A 26356-nucleotide genomic window follows, 5' to 3' on the forward strand; every position below is an offset into this window, starting at 1 on the left:
TCTAGTTTGAACAAGTAAGAAAAGAAAAAACAAGCTTGGAGACAGAGGTCCATATATCTGTCTGCTCTACTGTCTATGGAGACAGCAGCTGTGAGCAATGGAGTGAGATAGTAATCAAGTTGATGAGTACAAGAGTTTTATAGGGACTGCATCAGTGATGAATCTCAGCAGCTTTCTGTCGACACACAGCCCATGATTCAGACTTCCTAGCTTGTGAGAGGAGAGACCTTGAATCTCTTTCTCCTTACTTCGACAACAGGGATTTTGTCAAGGGTCTATGGAAGTCTGGCACTTTGGGATGTATCATATCCATTCCACTTGAACATTTACCGTAATCTTCTATTCCTGAGCTCACCATCATTATGCAGTTTCCCCTTAAATATGGTGTGGAAATTTTTCATACTGGGGAGATAAGAATAGCATGGTTCTTATGATACAAGCTTCATATTTTGTAAGCATTTGTAAGCATCACAAACAGGCAGAAGCCTGTGGTTAAAAATGAGGTATCTGATTGTGGCTGTGACTTCATGGCCTGAAGTTGCTGAAAGCTTTGTTGATTGTCCAGTTAGTTTGATCAGTACTGACAGCACAGTTACCCCACCCCAATGTGAAAGGTGTCTGCTTCACATTTTTTAATAATACATTTATTATGATATACCTCCACACCATATAGTTCACTAATTTAATGCTTACTCTCCAGCATCTTTGTTAGAATATTCACAAAGTTGCATACAGATCAGTCTTATCTAATTCCAGAATATTTTCATCACCCCAAAAGAAGCTGTATAACCACAGCCATAACTCCCCATCTTCCTCTGCCCCCAAGCCCTTTGTTGTTTCTGTTTTTCAGTTGCTAAGTCATGTCCAACTCTTTGCAATCCCACGGACTATAGCATGACAGGCTTCCCGGTCCTTCACCATCTCCTGGAGTTTGCTCAAGCTCATGTTCATTGAGTCTGTGATGCCATCCAACCATCTCATCCTCTGTCGCCCCCTTTTCCTCCTGCCTCCAATCTTTCCCAGCATCAGAGTCTTTTCCCAACATTCACATCTTTTCAGCTCTTCACATCAGGCGGCCAAAGTACTAGAACTGCATATTCAGAGCTTCATTCCTTTTTGTGATGAACATTGCATCATGTGTACATACTGCATTCTATTTATCCTTTCATCAGTTGACAGACATTGGGGTTATTTCCACTTTGGGGCTATTATAAATTTTTAATTTCATTATTAAATTATTAATATAATTTTTGTATAATTTGTTATGTGAACATATGTTTTCATATCTCTTGGATATACACCTGGGGTGAAATTTCTGGGTTATATGATTATTAAGCTTAATATTTTGAGGACCTAGCCAACTGAGTTTCAACATAGATTCATAATTCTGTCTTCCCACTAGCCGCAGATGATGTTTCAGTTTCTTCATATCCTTGCCAAAACTTGTTATTGCCCATAGTTTTTATTATGCTCATAAAAGTGTGTGTGAAATGGTATTTTATCATGGTTTTGATTTACATTTCCTTAATAACTAGTGACATTGAGAAGTTTCATTACTTACTGGCCATCTTTATATCTTCTTTTGGGAAATGTCATTTTAGAATTTTTGCACATGTTTTCACTGGATTTTTTCCATTGTTGAGTTGCAATAGTTCTTTAAATATTCAGAAAACATTTCTTTATCAGATACATGGTGTGCAACTAGTTTGGGGTGGGGGGGGATGGATCTTTGTTGCATCCTGTAGGATCTTTTGTGTGGCCTAGGGACTCGCTAGTTGTGGAGCATGAGCTCAGTAGTTCCAGATGCAGGCTTAGTTGCTCCACAGCATATGGGGTCTTAGTTCCCTGACCAAGGATTGAACCCACATCCCCTGCATTGCAAAGCAGATTCTTAACCATTGAACCACCAAGGAAGTCCCACTTTGCAAATATTTTCTGAGATGAACGAATTCTTTCTTCACTTAGTTGATGACACTCTTTGAAGCACATTTTTAGTTTTGATGAAGTTGAATTTATCTATTTTTCTTGTGATTTTGCTGTCATATCTAAGAAACTGTTGTCTAAATCAAGGTCGTGACGATCTCTTCCTACATTTTCTTCTCAGAGTTTTATGGTTTTAGCATCTATATTTAGGCCTCTTGGGGTTCCCTGGTGGCTCAGCCCATAGAAAATCTGCCTGCAATGCAGGAGATCTGGGTTCAGTCACTGGGTCGGGAAGATCTCCTGGAGAAGGGAATGGCTACCCACTCCAGTACTCTTGCCTGGAAAATCCCAAGGACAAAGGAGCCTGGAGGGCTACCATCCATGGGGTGGCAAAAAGTGGGACAGGACAGAGTAAATAACACTTACACTTTTCACTTTAGATTTCTCATCCATTTAGAGTTCACTTTCGTACATGGTTGATGATAAAGGTCCAACTTCATTTTTCACATGGAGATACCCTAATGTCCTAGCAACGCTTGTTGAAAAGACTTGTCTTTTCCCCATTCAGTTTTCACGGAACCCTTGTCAAGAACTCAGTTCCCCATAAATGTAAGTATTTATTCCTGGACTGAATTCTGTTTCATTCATCTTCATGTGTGTTCTATGCCTGCAGCATATTATTTGATTACTGTAGTTACACAGCAAGTTTTCAAATCAGGAAGTGTGAACCCTCCAGCTTTATTATTTTTTCAAAATTGTTTTGGCTATTCTCAGTCCCTTGAGTTTCCATGCTAATTTTGGAATTTTTCAATTTCTGCAAAGATGCCAAATGGTATGCTGATATGGATCACATTAATTCTTTAGGACAATTTGGAGAGTAATGACATTTTAACTGAATTCAGTGAACATGGGGAGTCCTTCCATTTGTTTAGATCATCTTCAATTTATTTCAATGATATTTTTCAGTTTTCAGTGTATTAGTGTGACACTTCTTTTTTAAAATTTATTTCTATGGATTTTATTATTTTATGCTCTTGTGGATGTAATTATTTCTGAAATTGAATTTTTTATATTTTTCATATCCTGCAATCTTGTTTTACTCATTTACCAATTGCAATAGTCTTGTGGTGGATTTGGCAGAATCTTATACACAAGATCATATGATCCGCAAATAGAAATAGTTTTAAAACTTCCTTTCCAATTTGGATGTTTTATTTCACTTTTCTTGTCTAATTTCTCTATCTAGAATCTATCATACACTGTTGAATAGAAGTTATGAGGGTAAAATTCATGTTTTGTTTTGATCTTAAGGGAAAGCATGTAATTTTTTACCATTAAATATGAAGTTAATTGTGGATTTTTTGTTGTTCTTCTTTATAAAGTTAAGCAAATTCTACACTGCTCTTAGGATTGTTATGTGATTTATCATGAAACTGTATAGAATATTTGTAATTTTTCTTCATTTTTGAGATAAGTATGTGAATTTTGTCATTTATTCTATAACATGGGGTATATTAATTAATTCTAGTATGTTGAAACAACGTTGAATTTCTGTAGCATATTCTATTTTGATATGGTGTTTAGATCTTAATATACATTGTGAATAATAGTGGCCTTATAGAATGAATTGGGAATTGTTTCCTCAATTTTAATTTCCTTGGAAACATTTGTGAAGGACTGGAGTTAATTCTTCATTAAATGTTTGGGTAGAATTCACAAAAAAATTCATGCAGGTAGGTTTTTCTTAGTGAAAACAATTTTTGTTATTAGTTCATTCTCTTTACTTTTTATTGTTTATTTATTTATATCTTCTATTTCTTCTTAAAGCAGCTTTAGTGTTTGTATCTTTCCACGAATTTGTTCATTTCATCTAGATTTTCAATTTGATGGCACGTAATTGTACATAATATTCCCTTGTGTTTCAATTATCTGTTTATATCTGAGGTGATGCCCTTCTTTTATTCCTAGTTTGAATTGTCTTTCTTTCTTAGGCAGGGTAATGGTTTGTCAATTCTGTTGATCTTTTCAAGAGCCAACTTTTATTTTGTTGGTTTTCTTTATTGTTTTTCTATTTTATTTTTCATTAATTTCTGCACTCTTTTTCATTATTTCCTTCATTCTACTTGCTTTCGGTTTGATTTTCTTGCCTTTAACTAGTGTTGGTTTTTGGGTTTTTGTTTATTCTTATTTTTGTCTAGTGGAAAATTTGGTTATTAGGAAAGTCCTTTTTTTCTTTTAATTTTTTTTAAATTGGGGTATAGTTGCTTTACAAGGTTGTACAACAAAATGAATGAGCTATATGTACACATATATCTCCTCCCTTTAAGCATTCCCTCTGACACCTCCAACCCACCCATCTAGGTCACCAAAGGATGAAGAGCTGAGCTCCCTGCACCCACAGCAGGTTCCCACTAGTTGCCTGTTTTACACGTGGTAATGCACAAGCATCAGTTCCAAGCCCTGAACTTACACCCCCCCCCTCACGCCCACACACCTGTTCTCTATGTATGTGTCTCTATTCCTCCCTGCACATGGGTTCATCTGTGCCATTTTCTAGATTTCACATATATGCATTTTTCTAAAAAAGACATACAGATGGCTCAGAGGTACATGAAAAGATGCTCAATATCAGTAGTTATTAGATGAAATGCAAACCAAAATTACAATTAAATGTCACTTCACACTGGTCAGAATGACCATCATCAAAAAATTTACAAACAATAAATGTTGAAGAGGGTGTGGAGAAACCCTCTTGCACTGTTGGTGGGAACGTAAGTTTATGGAGCTCTATGGAGAACAGTATGGAGGGGCCTTATAAAACTAAAAATAGAGCTACCCTATGATCCAGCAGTCCCACTACTAAGCATATGCCCTGGAGAAAACCATAATTCAAAAAGATGCATGCACCCCAGTGCTCAGCACAGCACTATTTACAATAACCAGGGCATGGAAGCAACATCAATGTCCGTCGACAGACAAATGGATAAAGAAGATGTGGTATAAAAAAGAACAAAACCGGGTCATTTGTAAGGATGTGGATGGATCTAGAGAGTCTGTCATACAGAATGAAAGTTCTTTTTTAATATAAGTGTTTACAGCTGTACATTTTCCTCTAATGACTGTTTTAGCTATGTCTCATAAGATTTGTGTTATCATTTTAATTCAGTTGAAAGTATTTTGTAATTTTCCCTTGAATTATAGAGGAAATTGCAAAGATGAATCCCATTGTTTCTTCTTTGCCCATGGGTTACTTAGAAACATGTTTCATTTCCACATACCTCTAATTACAAAGCGATTGTTCTAATAAGCTCTATTCCTACTCCTTCCACTTCCACTGCCATGGACATACAAATTACAAATGAATACACTATAAGCTTATCAACACAATTTTATAAGGATACTTTTATGCAGCTTTTAATAATTCAGTTCAGTTCAGTTGCTCAGTAGTGTCTGACTCTTTGCGACCCCATGAATTGCAGCATGCCAGGCCTCCCTTTCCATCACCAACTCCCGGAGTTTAATCAAACTCATGCCCATAGAGTCAGTAATGCCATCCAGCCATCTCATCCTCTGTCGCCCCCTTCTCCTCCTGCCCCCAATCCCTCCTAGCATCAGGGTCTTTTCCAATGAGTCAACTCTTCGCATGAGGTGGCCAAAGTACTGGAGTTTCAGCTTTAGCATCAGTCCTTCCAATGAACACCCAGGACTGATCTCTTTTAGGATGGACTGGTTGGATCTCCTTGCAGTCCAAGGGACTCACAAGAGTCTTCTCCAACACCATAGTTCAAAAGCATCAAGTCTTTGGCACTCAGCTTTCTTCACAGTCCAACTCTCACATCCATACATGACCAGTGGATTAGAAAAGATTAAAAAACTGTTACAAATGAAAATACATTGATAATGTCTTTTATTTTTACCTATTATTTATCTCAATCAATGTTCTTTATTTCTTCATGTGGATTTAAATTACTGTTTAATATCCTTTTATTTCAGGCTGATGTAAGCTTTTTTTATTATTATTATTTCTTGTGGAGCAGACATGCTACACATGTATTCTCTGATTTTGCTTACTTGAGAATGTCTTAATCACTACTTTATTTTTCAAGGTTACTTTTGCCAGATGTAGAATTCTTAGTTGACAGTCTTCTATTTCAGTACTTTAAGTATGCCATTGCACTGCCTTCTGACCAGCCGGATCCCTAGAGAAAAGTCAGATGTTATCTTACTAAAGATAGCTTGCAGATGATAAGTTGTTTTTCTCTTGTTACTTCAGCATTCTTTCTTTATCTTGGCCTTCAACAATTTGACTAAGATGTCTCTCACATGGATCTTCTTGTGTTTATTCTACATATAAATTATTGAGCTACTTGGATTACAGAATATTACTTTTTGTCAAATTTGGGGATGTTAGGGCCATTATATAGTCTTTATACACCTCCTTCTCTCTCTATTCCTCCTGGAACCCACATTATCCATATGTTGGCATGCTTGATCATGTCCCATAAACCCAAAAAGGCTCTGTTATTTTTCATTATTCCTTATATTTTCCTTCTCAGACTGAATAATCTCAACTGACCTTTATTCATAGTAGCTGACTCTTCTGTCAGTGGCATCCCTTGATGAACCCCTCTAGCCGTATTGCTTCTCAATTTTAGAATTTCTACATAATTCTTTTTTTTAATTTCCTGTCTCTTTACTGATGTTCTTTATTTGGTGACATATATTTCTCATCCTTTATATATGTTTTCCATCAGTTCTTTGCACATATTATAATAGTTGGTTTAAATGTGGGTAAGTTTAACACCTTACTAGATTTCTCAGGGTCAGTTCCTAGTGACTGCTTGTTTTTCCCATGGTCTGTGTATGGTTTATATGTTCCTGTTTCATTGCATATCTTGTAAGTTTTTATTGATTAACTGGACATTTAGAATCATGTTAAGTATCACCTCTAGAAATCAATTCTCTCTCCTACTAGGATTTGCTGTCATTGTTATTTGCTTTGTTATTATTATTGTCTAGTAATTTTTTTGGCTATTTCTTTAAAGTGTGTATTTGTCATGTTTGGAAATTGATGTGTGCTCAGTTATCCTACTTATAAGCTAACAAATAGACAGAGGTTTTCTTAAATGCCTTGAACCAGTGAGAGGCCCAACCTTTGCTGAGAGGCTCTGTTGGGCCTGTCTTTAATCCTTTGGCAAGCAAAGCTCTAAGTTTTACCTCTGAATGGTAATCATTATGTTAAACAATTGCTGCTGATTCTTTTTAGTAAATAGTTGGGTTAAGTAATGGTTTGGGCTGTTGACAAAGAGTTAATTCTGAGTTGGGTCGAATAAAAAGCACTGGACTGGACTTTCCAGCATGCTGCAAGCAAGTCAAATAGTGACAGTCCTCTGTTTTTTTAATTTTTTTATTTTAGGAAGCGCCAAACTGTTGTGGCTCCTTCAGTGGCTGTTAGATTACTCAGTTTCACATTTACTATACTTGCGAGACTATTGCTTTTCAAAGCTCCCATGGAGCTGGGGAGAGAGTAGTGGGATTGTGGCAAGTTAAAGGACTGCAAGGCTCACTGTTTTTACTAAGTTAGTTGTTTTTCTTGAATAAACGTGTCATGGATTTTGCAAGGCTTTAATTCATTTCCAGAGTTTATATAGCTTTTATACCAGAGATGATTTTCTCAGGAAGTCTTTACTCAGCCATTCGGACATCAAGTCCCTCTGCTTCATTTTTAGTGATCAATGCATAAATAATTCCCATTTGTGTACTATGCTAGTTTTTACCAAGGGCTCTCACATATTATCTTTTTTTCTTTTTAAATTTTGATTTTTGAAATATTTTAAACAGAAAAGTAGGGAAAACAGTACATAGAGTACTTTTGTACCCACTATCCAGATTTAACAGATGAAATAATTTTCGCCAAATTTGCTTCATTTTTCTCTTTTTATTTTTAAAGAAAGAAATATGTTTACTATCTTCCCTTCTTACCAAAGAGGTTACTCCTGTTTTGAGGTTGACATGTGTTAATGCTAACCATATTTGCAAACTTTTGAACATGAATGCATAAAAATATCTGTGTACTGTTTTGTGGGTTCTTTAAATGGTAAATTACTTTCATGTATTTCTTTTTGAAACTAGCTTTTCTTTATCATTTTGACATTTATCTGTGCTGCTGCTGCTGCTAAGTCACTTAAGTCATGTCCGACTCTGTTCGACCCCGTAGACGGCAGCCCACCAGGCTCCCTCATCCCTGGGATTCTCCAGGCAAGAACACTGGAGTGGGTTGCCATTTCCTTCTCCAATGCATGAAAGTGAAAAGTAAAAGTGAAGTCGCTCAGCCATGTCTGACTCTTTGCAACCCCATGGACTGCAGCCCACCAGGTTCCTCCTTCCATGGGATTCTCCAAGAGTACTGGAGTGGGGCGCCATTTCCTTCTGTGCTGATGGATGTAAATCTACAGTTTAACAAAATAGTGCTTGATTAAATTATCAAATATACTCTATTTATTCAGTCTTATTTCGCAAGTGCCGCTAGTGGTAAAGAACCTGCTTGTCAGTGTAGGAGACTTAAGAGATATGGGTTTGATCCCTGGGTCGAAAAGACCCCCTGCAGGAGGGCATGGCAACTCACTCTAGTATTCTTGCCTGGAGAATCCATGGACAGAGGAGCCTGGTGGGCTACAGTCCATGGGGTCACAAAGAGTTGCACATGACTGAAATGGCTTAGCACGCATGCACACACACAAATGACAGCTGAGAACAGTAGTTGTGAGTGTGAGCTCTGAAGCCAAAAACCCTCATCTTTAATCCTTATTGGGTTACTTTTGTTTATAATTTGGGAGGAAATATTTAGCTGCAGTGTCTTGATTTACTTATGGGAGTATAACAATAGGGCCTACCATGTAAAGTAAATTTGAGAATTGAATTACATAATACAAATAAAAAGCTTAAAAGACTTCTTGAGAAATAGAGTTTGGCAAGAATTAGTTCTTACTACAAACAATGCTGCAGAAAACACCCTCATGCCTATTTTGTAAAATTTCTGAATGATAAAACATGCAATATCCAGCTCAAAAGAATGGTACCAAGGTGTAGTTCCACTGCCTTTTCTCACATTCTAATCATACACTGATGGCATCAGACAACCAGCCTGGGTCAAGATATTTGCCATGTACATATTCCACAAAATTCAGGTACCAGAATGCACATTCACTAAAACCTTCTGCAAGTTGATAAGAAAAAATATTTCCATTAGAAAAACATAGGAAAATAAGGATGAATAGAAAACTCACTGAATAAGAAACTCCCATGACCAGGGGTGTCACAAAGGCTAACTGACTACCTGGTAGTTAGACACTTTGTAAGTAAGTGATCTAAAGTAGCTTGAATACATGTCTCCCAAATCTACACCCAGACTTTCTCTACTATTCTACTTTTCTTCCAATTAATCCTGCAGTTACTGAGTCTCTGCTTCCCTAAGCGATGTGTAACAGCAGTGTGTTTCTCCTGCTTTTGGAGTGTCCTTTTATTTAAACAAAAACACTTTTCTAGGAAGATTTTTCTGAGCTGAAATTAGCTGGAGCAACTAATAACACATGGTGTATTATCCACTGATGTGTGCATGTGTTTGAAAAAAAAACTCTGTGTAGTTGTTTCTACAAATGTATGAATGTAACAGGTGTCCAGGCACACCTGTGTTTTTCAGAGCTGCCGCTGGTAAAAGAGTTGATGGAAGCAATCTCCTTTCAGAATCACAACAGGACTAACACAGCTATTCATTGCAATTCACATTTACAGAAATGAAACCGAAATTTGGCAACTTGACATGGGGCTACCAGAGGTTGGTATGCTTGTGGGCTTCTAAGATACATGAGAGAAAAACATTTCCTATCCAGTCTTCGACGTTCCATGTTCCAAAAGATTTTTATTTTAACCCCAGTCTTAATTGCCCTTCAGTATCAAAATTAATTGTGTTTTCCGCTAAAAGGCCAGTGCAGCTTAAGGTTACCCCTGGGTCTCGGCAGCCAATGCATCTTCTGTAAGTGGCTTGATTGCCGTCTGCAGAGAGGAGTGCTGGGAAAGATGTGCTTGACCGAGGCTATACATTACAGTCCAATTAGTGTGAAGATCACTACATGAGTCTTTAACTTTATCTAGTAACTGTCGGAATCTCTAATGGAGACCATAGAGTGAGCGAAGGGGCATTTAGAATCTACTCTCTCCGCCAGGCAGAAGGAGAATGGCTTTGGCTGTGTACCAAGGGATCGCTGGGGCCACTTGTCTCAATTTTTCTGTCCCCTAAATGTCTCTCTTACTCCTACTGTCTAAATTAAGAATTAAGAACAAAAGCCAGATCCTTCAAGGTCCATCTGAATATGGGCAATATCAAGTATGGCAGTGGTTCCTAGCAAAGATGCTGGAGTCGTGGTCCTTAATGAGAATTTCAGAGTTGGTTATTATAACCCTCCAAGTCTCAGATCCATCAGTCAATAACAAGAATGAGAATTGCATCCCTTTTCTAAAATTATTAGAATAATTAAGTAATACTTGGATTTTCCTGAGTCCTAAGCAACGTGTACACATTTGCTCTTATAACACTACTATTGAACATTAAGGGCAAATAGATTTCTAAGTGTGTTCCAAAGGACATTCAAGGTAACTGATCATGTTATTTATCGTGCAGCCTTCTAATGTCAGTTTTTTAATCTTTTTTTTTTTTTGCTGCCCTGATTCCTCTGTGGTCACTGAGCATTTTCTAGGCCCACTTGAGCTCAACTCTCTCTTTGTGATAAAGGTTTAGGTATAGGAATTCTCTGACTTCCATCATGAAAAATCTGTCCAACCCTTCTCTTGTGAGTGCTGTTTATCAATACTGCCTTCCATCAGTGGTTCCTTACGTCTCCTTTTCTTAAAGGTTTACCCCTGGCCTCTCCTTGACTCTCTCATGAATCCTCTCTGAGGTTTTCAAACCCCAGATTGGATACATATCAGGTTCTGTTGCAGGAAAGAGTGTGGGGTGAGAGAAGATGGTCATGTCCCAGGTCTCAGGTGAATCCCTAGGGAGGCTGCCAAATGTGGGTTCTTGGCTTCGTATAGAAAAGAATTAAAGAGGAAGCCACAGTGAAGTGAAAGAACATTTATTCAGGGAGATACACAGTCCATAGACTGAACATGGACCATCTCAGAAGGCAAGAGAGGCACCAGGGTATGGGACTGTCAGTTTTTCTACATGTTGCGTGCATGCTGTCACTTCAGTCATGTTCGATTCTTTGTGACCCTATGGACTATAGCAAACCAGGCTACACTGTCCATAGGATTCTCCAGGCAAGAATACTGGAGTGGATTGCCATTCCCTTCTCCAGATAATCTTCGTGATCCAGGGATCGAACCACATTTTTTATGTCTCCTGAATTGGCAATCAGATTCTTTACCACTAGTGCCATGAGGGAAGCCAGTTTTTATAGGGGTGGGTAAGTTCATAAGTTAATGAATGGCAGGAACTTTTGGGAAAGGAGTAGGGATGTCCAGAAATTGGGTCACCACCCACTTTCTGACCTTTATGGCCTTGGAACTGTCACGGCGCCTATGTGTGTGTCATTTAACTGGCTGATGTGCTACATGGGAAGCAGCTCCTGTGCCATCCTGGACCTATTTGGTTGCAATCAGTTTATGCCGCGTCCTCAGGCTATGTCATCATTTTAAGGTTTGTGCCCTGCCCCCTTCTTGTCTCAGTTCTACTGAGAACAGGAGAATGTCTACTACCTCATACCAGAAGACTTAGTAATTTCCTTTCTTGATCTCTCCTCCTTTGAGAACAGTCTTCCCTTCTCTGACACCCACAAGGTCAAAGGTGTCAGGGCACCAAACTCAGAGCCATGAATTGCAGGCTAGCATACACTCTTAGTTCTCTGTCTATAGCACAGCCATATGCCTATGTTCCTGTGCTGAGAAGACTATCACTGGACCACCACATTTGGACTTCCTAGCAAAATATTGGAATAGTGTCTAAAAAGAATTAATATTATGCTGACCAAAAACCAGTTGTGTCTGTTCAAAATGGTTCGATCCCTGGGTTGGGAAGATCCCCTGGAGAAGGAAATGGCAACCCACTCCAGTATTCTTGCCTGGAAAACCCCATGCACAGAGGAGCCCGGTGGGCTACCCTGTGGTCTCAAAGAGTCGGCATGACTGAGCGACTAGTATTTTCACTTTTTCACTTATAATTGCTATTATATACTTTAATTAATGAATATATAAATGGATTAAATATGAGTGAGTTGTTGCTACCATAAACACTAAATTGATAGTTTGGGAGAGATAAGATAAAAGAAAATTACTGTCTTAGTCATTGTCTTCAGGCTGCTATGGCAAAAATCCCACAGACTGGGGGCCTTAAACAGCAAACATTTGTTCCTCATAGTCCTGGAGGCTGGAAAATCCAAGATCAAGATGCTGGACAATTTGGTTCCTGTAAGAACCCTCTTCCTTGTTTGCAAATGGTTGCTTCTTGTAATCATCTCATATGATGTCTCTTCTTATCAGGACACAAATCCCATTTTGAGAGCTTCCACTTAATCACTTTCCAATGACCTCAGCTTCTAATATGGTACTGGGGGTTAGGGCTTCAATATATAAACTAAGAGGGTTATAAACACACAGTCCATAACAATTATAAAAAATATTTTTTGAGAATTCAGTATAGGTGATAAAACTAATGCATCATCCTTCTGTTTCTGCCTGTTGCCAAGGTGACCAAAATTTGAAAGTTTAGAGAAATGTTGCCAAGGCTATGTTGACATAAAAAAGAAAGTTTCTTCCCAATCATTTTATTTAAATGGTGCCTGGAGGCAATGAGGGCAAATAAGAAAGACCAATAGAATATAATAGAGTAAAAAGTGATCTCAACAATTTTGTATTTAGAAATAGAAATATTTAACCAGACAGATGCCTAAAGATGAAAGCACATTAATATTTATTGCAACTTTTTAAAAAATACCAAAACAAATGTAAATGCCCAGCTCATGAGGACTAGTAAATCTGATGGTACACGTTTACAATCTAATGCTCACCAGCTGATAAAATGATAGAAAATTGCTATTTCCTATTTCTTGCAATATGCCACGTGAGCATAAGCTCATTTATAAGCTGAGTGTGCCTTTCTCTGGGAGTGTGTGTGTGTGTGTGTGTGTGTGTGTGTGTGTTTCTAGAAAGTTATAGAAAAAATGTTCACAGTCATCACTTCTAGATATTTAGATATTTTTTGACTCCCAAAAGACGTTATTTTTTTCCTATGGATATTTTCTGTTTCCTATATTGATCCTATAATCCATAACTGCAAAAGGAGTTTCGCAGCTATGCTTTATTTCTCATTGATGTATGTTTTCTTTTTCTTGGCATTCTTAAGAAAAATCTAGAACTTGAGCCAAGGTATGGTTGCATAATTGCTGTCTCCAGGCCCTGACAGAAGAGCCTCCTCCCACATTGCTGTCAGTAAATCAAACTCTTCACAAATGATCATGTATTAAATAAAAGCTGCTTTTTAAAAAATAGCAACAACTTACAGTATTAAAGAAAAGATGGGTTTCAGGCGGATTTTTTTTTTTTTTCCCAGATAATTTCCAGGCTTTCCTGTGAATTTCCTGCCCCTAAAGAGCCTAGCTCAATTTCAAGTGCCCCAACCCTACCCTGTACACCACACCCCAGGGGCACACAGCCAGCGGATCTCAGTAGTCAGGACTGACTGGCTTCCCAGGAAACCCTGATCCTTGCCTGCAGACCACAGGACACCACCCTGTGCTGCCCAGAAATGCGGGGAATGCAAATGAGAGTCTGACCCAGACAGGTGCTCTGCCTCCAGGGGCCCTGCACCTTCTCATTCGTCTCCAGAACAGTCTGCGGAAAGTCCCCTGCCCCGGCTGGGGTATGCCATCTGCCCTCTGCCCAGACTCGGTGGCCCCAGCCAGATTTAGATGCATTAATACCACGTGCTGTTAATGGCTGGGGTCTAAAGGGCATGCAGCTCATCTCTCCCCAGCCTGCTTGGTTACCTCTGACAACCACTCGAGGCTGGAGGAGACCTGTGTCACTTCCACTCAGCGCCAGCCCAGCAACTAAGTACGTTCTCACAGGGGACATCAATCTCAGATGCCACAGCCTGGAGATTTGCATTGCAAATAGCCGGCTGGGTGACATTTCACCACTGGGAGCAGAACCCGAGGCATCCTCCCTCGGCTGGAGCTATAGAGGGAGAAGCCCACTTTGTAGTCAGATGAAGTGAGGAAGAAGGGCAAGAAGGGGTGGGAAGAAATTGGACCATTTGCCTCTTGTATTTTTTTTTTAATCGAAGTGCTGTTGATTTACAACTTGTGTTAGTTTCAGGTGTATAACAAAGGAATTTAGAGATACAGATATAGATATATTTTCCCAGATATTTTTCCCTTATAGGTTATTACAAAATACTGAATATAGTTCCCTGTGCTATAGGGTAGGTCTTTGTTGGTTATCTATCTTATGTACAGTAATGTGCATATGTTAATCCCAAGCTTCTAAATAATCCTTCCTCCCAGCTTTCCCCTTTGGTAACCATACAGAATCTAAAAGAGAAATAAAAATTAAAATGATACCAATTAACTTATAGACACAAAAGAAATAGACCACTTGCCTCTTTTTTTTCAATTGAACTATAGTTTGTTTTTCTTTTTTTCCCTTATACGTTACTACACAATATTAAGAACAGTTCTCTCTGCTATACAGCAGGTCTTTGTTGGTTATCTGTTTTATATATAGTAATGTATATATACTAATACCAAGCTTGTAATTTATCTCTCCTCTCACCTTTCCTCTTTAGTCACCATATATATGTTTATATATATGTACTAGTTGCTGAGTCTTTGCGACCCCATGAGGACAGGAGCCCACCAGGCTCCTCTGTCCATAGAATTGTCCAGACAAGAGTACTGGAGTGAGTTGTCATTCTTTTCTCCAGGGGATCTTCCCGACCCAGGGAATCAAACCCAGGTCTTCTGCATAGCATGCAGATTCTTTACCCCCTGAGCCACCAGCAAGCCTTTTGGTAATCATATGGAATCTTAAAAAAAAAAGAAAAGAAACAAATGAACTTATACACAGAACAGAAATGGAACACTTGCCTTTTTAAAATATTGGAGTCATTGTTCTTTTCAAATCATGAGCTGTTTCCTCCAGGACTATGATGAGCCCTAAGCACCTCATCTCCCACCCACTCCTGATGTTTGATGTTATGTCTGGCCTGTGAATGGTCTTTCTGACCCTTGTCTCTGTAAGGTTATTTTTTGGTTGATTTTCTTCAATTTCATGTGTCATTCCGATCTTTTACTACTTTGATTCTCTAGCATTTTTTGAGCTTTAATAAGGACTCATCTTTGAGAATTAAATAGGTTATTGTATTGAAAGGGTTTTGCACTTGATGCATCTTAGCCATTACTATATTGTTATTTTGTTAGGATAGATACTCTTCTGGCGTATTGTATTAAAAAAATAGATAAAACTCCTTTTGACATCAGAAAAATCTGGGCACTGATATTGGCTCTACTGCTTTCTAATTTTCTGACTTTAGACTAATTACTAAGCTTTTTCCAACAGGACCTCACAGACAAAAAATGGGGATAATAATGGCACTAACCTTGTAATGTTGTAAGAATTAAATGGAATAATGATTCTGAGCATAGAGGCTTAGCCCAATGACTTGCAAATGGTAAGGCTTGATTAAGAATTGGATAGTGTTATTTAATTATTTTAATATTAATTATTTAATTTCCAGTATTTTGGTCATCTGATGACATCAGTCAACTCATTGGAAAAGTCCCTGATGCTGGGAAAGATTGAAGGCAGAAGGAGAAGAGGGCACCAGAGGATGAGATGGCTGGATAGCATCACTGACGCAATGAACATGAATTTGGGCAAACTTCAGGAAACGATGAGGGACAGGGAGGGCTGGCATGTGGCAGTCCATGAGGGCACAGAATCAGACATGACTGGGGAACTGAACAACAACATTTAATCATATGCTGAGCTGCTAGATAGAGGCATAGTTGTGCATTTGGGGTAAGATGGGTCTGGTTTAGGTTGAAGGCAGGAGGAGAAGGGGTCATGAGAATGAAGAGAATGAGATGGCTGGATGGCATTGCCTACTCAGTGGATATAAGTCTGGCTAAATTCCAGGAGACAGTAAAGGACAGGGAACCCTGGCGTCCAGGAGACGGTAAAGGACAGGGAACCCTGGCGTCCAGGAGACGGTAAAGGACAGGGAACCCTGGCGTCCTGCAGCCCATGGAGTCACAAAGAGTTAGACCTGACTGAGCAACTGAACTGAATCGGACCTGGTTTGGATTCCAGACCTGCCACTAACTTGTTTATCTCTGAGCAATTTATTTACACCTTCAGAGGCTATTTTTTTCATCTGAAGAATACAGATATGAAATCATACTTAATACTTGTTTTGAATATTAAATGAGTTATATGGGTTTAGCAACTGGTAACACTTATTATTCATTCTTATGCAGACAGCATAAGCTGTTCTGTGGTTTGGTGTGCTGCAGTCCATGGGATCACAGAGTCGCACATGACTGACTTGGTGACTGAAGATCAGCAACATAGTGTGGGTACCAGCTGTATTTTACACTTTTTTTTTTCTTATTAGAGCTCTTTTCCTTTCATCGTGGTTCTAGCACTGTAGTGGAGGAACCTATCAGGGTCCCTGACATCCTTCTAGGGACTTGTGAGTCTAGTGCCATTTTCCTAAGAAGACTAAACCATGATTTGCCTTTTTCACTCTCCTTCCTCAGAACTGTACATTTTCCAGAGACTACGGGATGTGGGATGACATCACCACTCTGAGCGTAACCTGTGATGTGTTCCTAATTGCTCCTTTAAAATAAATTTTGTGGATAAATATTTTAAGCTTATTTCCCCTTCTAATTCCTAATTGTAGGGAATATTGACAGATTATTATCTATATAAACAAAATCTCTTGGACGCAACTCTCCTTAATAATTTTTAAGAATGTCAAGGTGTCTTGAAACTAAATCTTTGAAAATCCCTGTCATATTAAACTGTAATTTATTTATATACACTCATCTCCCCCAGTGGACCAGGAGATCCTTAAAGGCAAGTTCTGTATTAAACCTAATGTTTCTGCTTCCTAGCTCGGCACCTGTATGCAGCAAAGTTTCACCAGTTCTGTGTTGAGATAACATGTGAAATGTTATTTACATTGGGTGTTACATCTCCCCATTCCCAAATATAATCTCATTAATTTGTACATTTCTCATATACTTTGCTTTCCTCTGCTGCGGCCACAAGTCATTTTACGTGCGCATTAGCTATGGGTAGTCTGTCATACAGAGTGAAATAAGCCAGAAAGAGAAGAGCAAATATCATATTTTAACACATATATTTGGAATCGAGAAAAACAGTACAGATGAACCTGTTTGCAGAGCAAGAATAGAAATACAGATGTAGAGTGGACCCGTGGACACACAAGAAGAAGGAGAGGGCAGGGTGAACTGGGAAAATTGGATTGATATTTGTATACAGTGCCGTGTGTAACAGACAGCTAGTGGGAAGCTGCCACCTAGCACTAGTGGGGAGCTCAGCTGAGTGCCCTGTGATGACCCAGAGGGGTGGGCTGCGGGGAGAGGATCCATGCATACATATAGCTGGTTCACTTCACTGTATAGCAGAAACTAACACACCATAGGAAGGTATTATGCGCCAATAGAAAAACTCTGTGTTACAACAGGGCCCCTACTCTGCATTCCAGGTGAAGACGGGCAGTATCACTGTCTATCATGCAACCCCTCAGACCTCCCAGCTCCTGGATTCCGTCTTGGTAGGAGATGCAGTCCTGCTACCTCTGCACCTAACAGTGTCTCAAACAGTGGGCTCTGACAGCTTTGTCTCCTCAGCATCACTAGTTTCTGCAGCATCACTGTGATATTCCCAAAATGCTTCTGGAAGAATGAGGGCTCAGTCCTTCCCTATTTCTTTAGCAGTTTTTTCCTGATACCTTTCATCCGCCCTAATGTATGGTGGGCTTAGCTATGATACTTCTGCTGCTTCTGTATCTTTACCCAGACCATCTCTTCCTCCCAAAATGTCCTGTCCTTTGTGTTCACCTACCAAGGCTACCTGTTCTTTGGGGTCTTCATTAACTGCCACATTTCCAAGAATGAATCACTCTTCCTCAGGGTTTCACAATAAGGACCACAGTTTATCCGATAAAATCTACTTGTAGTTCAGTTCAGTCACTCAGTCATGTCCGACTCTGCGATCCCATGGACGGCAGCATGCCAGGCCTCCCTGTCCATCACCAACTCCCAGAGCTTGCTCAAACTCATGTCCATCGAGTTGGTGATGCCATCCAACCATCTCATCCTCTGTCATCCCCTTCTCCTCCTGCCTTCAATCTTTCCCAGCATCAGGGTCTTTTCCAGTGAGTCAGTTCTTCGCATCAGGTGGCCAAAGTATTGGAGTTTAAGCTTCAGCATCAGTCCTTCCAATGAATATTCAGGACTGATTGCCTTTAGGATTGACTGGTTTGATCTTGTTGTAGCCCTATATGTCTATTTTTTCCCATCTCTTGTAAGCCCCTTAAGGGAAGAAATTGTTCCTTATTCATTGCCATGGAACACTGTATTTGGCTTTTAACATTAAAGGACTCACAAAAAGTGCTTGAATATCTTTCATCTGAAGCCTGATCAAGCACCCCTAGGTATTTTTTCTGTATTAGTAGAACTATCCCTTTGAAAAATCACAGGGGGAAAAAAAATTCTTATTGCACGTATATTCTATGAAAGCAGATCCCATTTTATGAAACATTTCCAATTAGAAAAAGAAAAAAGGCCATTTTTATTCATATGTGTTTGACAATGCGCACTTCACTGTCACCTGTATAAGTCTGAAAATTCAGTGAATAAATAAATGTGCATTGGTTTCAGTCAAATGCAAAGTGCGAAGTTCTGTGCTAGGTTGCAGGTAGCGCAAAGCTGGAGACTTCATCTGCTCAGCCCAGAGAGTGTGGTTTAGTTAGAGCACAGATGGGAGCTACTGACTTAGGGTAACTGGCTCATGAGAAAGATGTTGAGAAAGAGGAAGGAGGATGTTGGGGCTAAGGCTGAATCATGGAGGGTGTCAGGCACCATCTAAAAGGGTTTTGTTTCTATGTGAAGCTCTATAAAATAATGTGACACAATATGATGGAAATTTCATGACTCACAAGGGAATGAATTGCAGGCTCAGAAACCAGGAATCACCCATATTTCCCCTCCAACCACAGAGCTCATCTGAAGACAGTCAGCCTGAGAAAGACCCAAGTTTGCAGGCTCAAGGCTGCTTAGGCAAACTGTATGCATGTGCATCATCCCCACCTCTGACCTTTTCCCCAATTAATAGCCCAATTTAATATAGATGTTTTTCTGGAGCATAGCACGACCCTTTAGGGCTGCAAAATTAGGCAGGAAATACCCCACGGGCAGGCCTGTCAGGCATGATTTCCAGACTCTGCAAGAGAATCTCCAATGCTCTCATTTCTCAGGGAAACAGAGGATTTCTCCCTCAGCTCAAAGTTAGCTCTTTATCTTCAAGGAACTATAAACAAATACAGTTTTGGCAATCACCACTGGGAAAGATAATGCTGATGGAGTTATCGAAAATTCCACTTTTACTCAGCCTCTTTGCCCGCCACCCCCCACCCAAGATTTCACAGCTGTTCCATGTTCCCTTGCATTCTTCAGTTCCACTACATTTTGTTCAGCTTTAAATGGGCAAAACAGAGACTATGCTTTCTTTGGAACACGACTTTTTGTCTCTAAAGGAGAAACTCTGTTTTAAGCTTTCAGACTCTTGGCTCCCAATTTTGCTGGTTGTTCTCCATTTAAAGCAGCAACCGTCTCCCCAGGGCAGTTGAGTAAATGAGGTTACACTCTCTACAATTAATGAAACACATTAATATCATTATATTTTCCCCACTTTTCTTTTCCCAAACTTTTAAATAAGGTTTCCAGGCATCTCTGCTTTATACTGCAAAGCCAGAATAACGATATTGAATAAAAAGGAAGCACTACTTTATACTAAAGGAAAAAAAGAAAAAAACACTTTACAGCATTTTTAGTCCTCTCTGCCCTTTCTTGATGAATTGTGTTGACCCAAGACTAAATTGGCTTAGTAGACTTTTCCTAAAGACACAACATGTTAATCTGTTTTTATATTAAATATTTAATTTAATATAATATATTTTCTTGATACTATATCTGGATTGATTCTGGAAAATATTTTCCTCATTTTTCAGTAAGAGGAGACTCCAATTTTAGTAGCATCAGAAAACAACAACAACAATAAAAAGAAGAAAAGTACAATCAATGAAAACATTCTAATACTGATACAAATTCATGTGCAATTTAAATTATGCACATGCGTACAAATTAAAAGGGCTTACCTGGTGGCTCAGTTGGTAAAGAATCTGCCTGCAGCACAGGAGACCCCGGTTCAATTCCTGGGTCGGGAAGATCTGCTGGAGAAGGGATAAACTACCCACTCCAGGATTCTTGGGCTTCCCTTGTGACTCAGCTGGTAAAGAATCCACCTGCAATGCGGGAGACCTGGGTTTGACCCCTGGGTTGGGAAGATCCCTTGGAGAAGGGAAAGGCTACCCACTCCAGTCCTTTACCAGCTCAGTGGTAAAGAGTCTGCCTGCCAATGCAGAAGACGTGGGTTTGATCCCTGGGTCGGGAAGATCCCCTAGAGAAGAAAATGGTAACTCATTCTGGTATTCTTGACAGGGAAATCCCATGAATAGAGGAGCCTGGTTTCCTACAGTCCATAGGGTCGCAAAGAGTTCAACATGACTTAGAGATTAGTCATGTCCGACTCTTTGCGATACCGTGGACTGTAGCCCACCAGGCTCCTCCATCCATGGGATTCTCCAGGCAAGAATACTGGAGTGGGTTGCCATTTCCTTCTCCAGGGGATCTTCCTGACCCAGGGATCGAACCCAGGTCTCCTGCATTGCAGGCAGACGCTTTAACCTCTGAGCCACCAGGGAAACCCTAAACAACAACAGTGACATACAAATTAAGTAAATACATCTACATGTTAATTCTATAGCATTATCAATTGATAAACAGATTACTGATACAGGGGACTTTAGATAGCCAGAAGGTATATTCCAGGAACCACCCCCACTCCCGCTCTACTCAAGACCCTTATATAAAATGGCATAGAACTTGCTTATAACCTAGGTACATCCTCTCATACACTTTAAATCATCTTCAGATTACTCATAATATCTAATACAATGTATATGCTATGTTAAAAACTATAAATATGATGTAAATGCTAGTATCAGTATTTATATAATTGCTGGCATACAGCAAATTGAGGTTTTGCTCTTTAGAACTTTCTAGATTTGGGGGCAATATTTTAGATTCAAGGTTGGTTGAATCTACCAACCAATCCAAGGTTGCAGAACCCGAGGATGCAGTGGGTGGATTGTAGTTATTAACCCAGCTGTTATTTATTCATATTTTAAAAATTTTCTACTGAAAGCATCTCTTAATTTTAAATCAGAAAATACAAATATATTGATTAAAATTTTGTTAATGCATATAATTTGAAACTATGTGTATATGGCTTTGATCCCTAAACTGATTTCAGACAATTTTAGACATGCATAGCAATAAAACTTGTCCTTTGATTATTCTTAAATATTAGAAGAGGTTAATTCATACATTCATCAACCATGGTGCTAGACGAATGAACACAATTTGGAATATTCTCGTTAAAGCACACACATGGAAACATACACATGGACGATATCATTTGATTTTCCCCTCTGCAGATTTACCTTTCTAATTATGCTTCTCTTAAGGCAATATTAAAATTAGCACTCCCTGAGCACAATCCCACTAATGCTGGGGAAAGTGGCTATGGAGCAAAAATCAGCTCATCGCATTAGCAGTTCAAGCTCTCAGACTCTTTTCTGCACCAAAAGGGCTGAAGCAAGACCTCTCTTGCCGAAATTGTTGCAGTGATTTATTACCCTGCTAATTCCTCATGTGTTGTTCTGTAACCATCAGACCCTTGGCTGTGAGAGATGATGTCTTTCAGATGGAAAGTCAAGATGATCATGAAAGCACCTATGCTATGTTCCACCAGTACAGGACGGCTGGTAATTCTAATGATCCTGGAGGCATTCCAAGCTAGAAAGCCACATGCTACCCCTCTTGAAATTTCAGTTAAAATGTTGCTCTCCTGTTACCAGCCTTATCTGCCTGCAGTATTGCATACAGCTAGACAGTCATATCACAAGCCAGATATGACTGATTTTAATATTGAGCATAATGATGTCACCAGAACTATCATTTTGGATTTGGAGTTCAAATAGGCTAGTTGGCTGATTGCAATTATTGTACTGTGATGGGAGTTGAACTAGTTTGGAAATGGATGTCCCAGTAGTTATGTTGAATATGGTTTAATTTGGCATGAGAAAATGTGACAGATAATGTTTTCCTTTTCTCCAGGACTTTAAAACTTTAAAGGACTCTTTCTCATCTGATGGTGAAAGTAGATACTCCCTTCATCAGATAACTGAGCAAGTTGAGAGACAGTTCTAGATCACACAGTAATAGAGTCTAATTTCCCCCTCATTATAATAACTCCCATTAAGCTGTGAGCTCCAAGAGGGCTAAGAAAACATCTATGTCCATCATCTAACACCTAGCACCACGTAGATGACATTCACAGAATATTGTGAATTAATGAATAAAAACCAGTTGAGATTTAAACTCATATCTTCCACTAAACTAAGGTTTCTCAACCTGGGATGTATTCTAGAAATTTGTTTTCTGAGATCTTGAATCCTATACAATAACTTTCTCATTTTTAAATGATTCAAAAATCATTTAATGGAAATTAGTTTTCTGCCACTTGGTTTTAATGCTGTAATTTGCCTTTTCTGATGTGTTATACAGAAATGAAGGCCAAATTGCACCTGAATTTATTATATAAACAAAAATATAATGTTAAGTAGGAATGCCACATCTATCTTGGAGGCATACATTTATTTGATCATGTTTTTATCTAGAACAGCATGTGCCATTTCATTATTAGTAGGTGCAATGACTTAAAATAAAATAAAAAACAATGAAAAAGTGTTCAGTTCCCAGTTTTAGTAGCAATTGAATTAGATGTTCATTTAAGACAGTTATCAATAATGCATTATATTCAAGAGAACAAAATTGCCTTACAGATATACCAAATAATTCATTAGAACCGGTGTTTGAATATTACTTCGGCTTCCCTTGTAGTGCAGCTGGTAAAGAATCCGCCTGCAATGCAGGAGACCCCGGTTCAATTCCTGGGTCAGGAAGATCCCCTGGAGGAGGGAAGGGCAACCCACTCCAGTATTCTTGCCTGGAGAATCCCCACGGACAGAGGAGCCTGGCGGGCTATAGTCCATGGTGTCAGCAAAGAGGCAGACAAAACTGAGCAACTAAGCCAAAAGCCAGCATATTACAATTGTTTAATATATTATATATATATATACTAGTATAAACATACAAAATCTGTAATAATATTATTGAAGTTGAAATACAAAAATAAGTTTAATGGTGAACCATATCTGAGGCTACTGGTGTCCAATAGGAACTCCAACTTCTTAACTTTAATAATAATGCTTCACCTTATTAACAATAATGGTTCACTGTCTGTCCATCTTAATTCACTAAGCATAACATCCTACTGGTCCATCTATATTGGTAAAAATGGCAAAAATGAAATTTATTTTAATTACTTAGTAATATTCCATTTGGGGGTGTGTGTGTGTGTGACATCTTTCTTATCCATTCATTTGTTGATGGACACCAGTTGCCTCCACATTTTGGCTACTGTAAATAATGATGCTCTGAACATAGGGAAGAGGCAAGATAGGAGAAGGGGATTAAGAGGTACAAATGACTAGGTATAAAATTAAGATATAAGGATGTAATGTACAGCACAAGGAATACAGCCAAATTTTATAATTACTTTAAATGGAGTATAATCTATAAAAATATTGAATCACTATTTGCACAACTAATATAAGTATTATAAAATACTTCAAATATTAAACAAATAATGGTTTATTAAACTTTCCTGGCTTTATAGTTTTGCATGCATTTATGAATTTGCTGAGAATTATTAGTTATAAAGAAATTATAATCATGGATATTTTCTACTCAGTTTTATACTTTCATATATTAAGAACATTATAAAAATGATGATTTGAGTCAATGCAGTGTCCTCTGAGATTTCATTCCAAAACGAATTCTCCTTTGTTTATATATGTGCATTTGCATTATATACATGAGTCTAAAGTTAATTTTAAAAGGACATTATAAATTAAATGCTAGTACATTATAATTTTTGAATGAATAATCTGTATATAATTACAAAATTCCCTGGAAGAAATTATCACCTCATTGCTGTTGTTCAAAAAGTTTGTGTGCTTTTGTATGTGCAAACCAATCTCAATGAAAGGGAATTACAGACCTGCAAAAATAAAAGAAATAAAAATCAAGACATCAAATTAAAATTAAAATGTTGGGAAAAAGCAGCATTACATTTCCTTTGTTTTGAGTCCCAGATTTTTTTGTTGTCATTGCTTAACTAGCAATTTTCAAATTTATTTAAAAATTTGAGAAGAAATTTATGTTTCATTATTATGCTCATACATGGTATTTTCGGAAATAAGCCACCCTTTTTCACTTCTGAAGGGTTATTTTGAGAAATTAAACATATATGATAGTGTTAGTTGCTCAGTTGTGTCCAACGCTTTGCGACCCCATGGACTATAGCCGCCCGGCTCCTCTGTCCATGGAATTCTCCAGGCAAAAATGCTGGCATGGGTAGCCATCCACTTTTTCAGGGGATTTTCCAGACCCTGGGATTGAACCCAGGTCTTCCCTCAGTGCAGGCAGATTCTCAACTGTCTGAGACACAAGGGAAGCCAAACATATTGAAAATTGATAGTATTTTGGACACATTATTTAAAGTGTTTCAATAAGCAAAAGACCATGTATTTAAGAGTATTTAGAATGTTTTGGTGAAAAAATAGTACACAGTTATCGTAAGTAAGTTAAACAGAAAAATATAAAGGAGGCATTCTTTTCAAAAGTTTTTGAATCCTACCACTCAAAGAGAGCTATTTTTAATAGTTTAGGGCATCCTTTTAGGCATCTTAATTTTATTCCTTACACACACATACCATATTATACATTCATAGTGTATATCTTTATCTTGAAGTCATTTTTAACTAGGTATCATGTATATGCAAAGAGTAATTCAAGCAAGTGAGTCAATTTAATGAGACCTATAGCATCAGTTTGACTATTGGAGAAATCTAAGTAGAACACTGACTTCAGACAGTGACTGCAACCATGAAATTAAAAGGTACTTGCTCCTTGGAAGAAACACTATGGCAAACCTAGACAGTGTACTACAAAGCAGAGATGTCATTTTGCTAACAAAATCCATAGAGTCAAAGCTATGGCTTCTCCAGTAGTCACATACACATGTAAGAGTCGGACCATAAAGAAGGCTAGACACCGAACAGCTGATGCTTCCAAACTGTGGTGCTGCAGAAGACTCTTGAGAGCCCCTTGGGCAGCACAGGGATCAAACCAGTCAATCTTAAAGGAAATCAACTCTGAATATTCATTGGAAGGACTGATGCTGAAGCTGAAGCTCCAATACCCTGGCCACCTGATGTGAAGTGCTGACTCACTGGAAAAGACCCTGAGGCTGGGAAAGACTGCGGGCAGAAGGAGAAGGAGGTGACAGAGGGTGAGACGGTTGGACGGCATCACTGACTCAATGGACATGAGCCTGAGCAAATTCCAAGAGATAATGAAGGACAGGGAAGCCTGGTGTATTGCAGACGATGGGGTTGCAAAGAGCCAGACTCGACTGAGCAACTGAACAATGACGAAGGTAGAACACCCAGATTATCTGATTGACTAGTGTAATTAAATTTAATAGTAAAGAAACAATTACTATGGACAGAGGAATTAGAAATATGTTTAAACAAAGAATCTTTAACGTGAGTTTTTCCCACTGGATCTGACTTATGTTGAGCAATTATTATGTTCTACTTTTAAAAATCTTGACTTTATAATAAAGTAAAAAGTAGAAAGGTGTATTTATGTTATCCATCTTAGAAGCTGCAGTGAACTACATTACTTGATAGTATCTCCAAATTAATTAAGAAGTCTGTTAGGGGTATTCTTAATAAAGCCGGCCAATTTTTAATTCAGGTTGACACCACTAAAGATACAAGTGTAATTGCTATTGGTTGAAGTCTGGAGATGATCTGATATCAGTCCTCAGCATATGTTCAAGCACAGCAAAACCTCATTAATTTAGACTT

This window comes from Odocoileus virginianus, chromosome 16, assembly GCF_023699985.2.
Source record: "Odocoileus virginianus isolate 20LAN1187 ecotype Illinois chromosome 16, Ovbor_1.2, whole genome shotgun sequence".
In the NCBI taxonomy this organism is placed as follows: domain Eukaryota; kingdom Metazoa; phylum Chordata; class Mammalia; order Artiodactyla; family Cervidae; genus Odocoileus; species Odocoileus virginianus.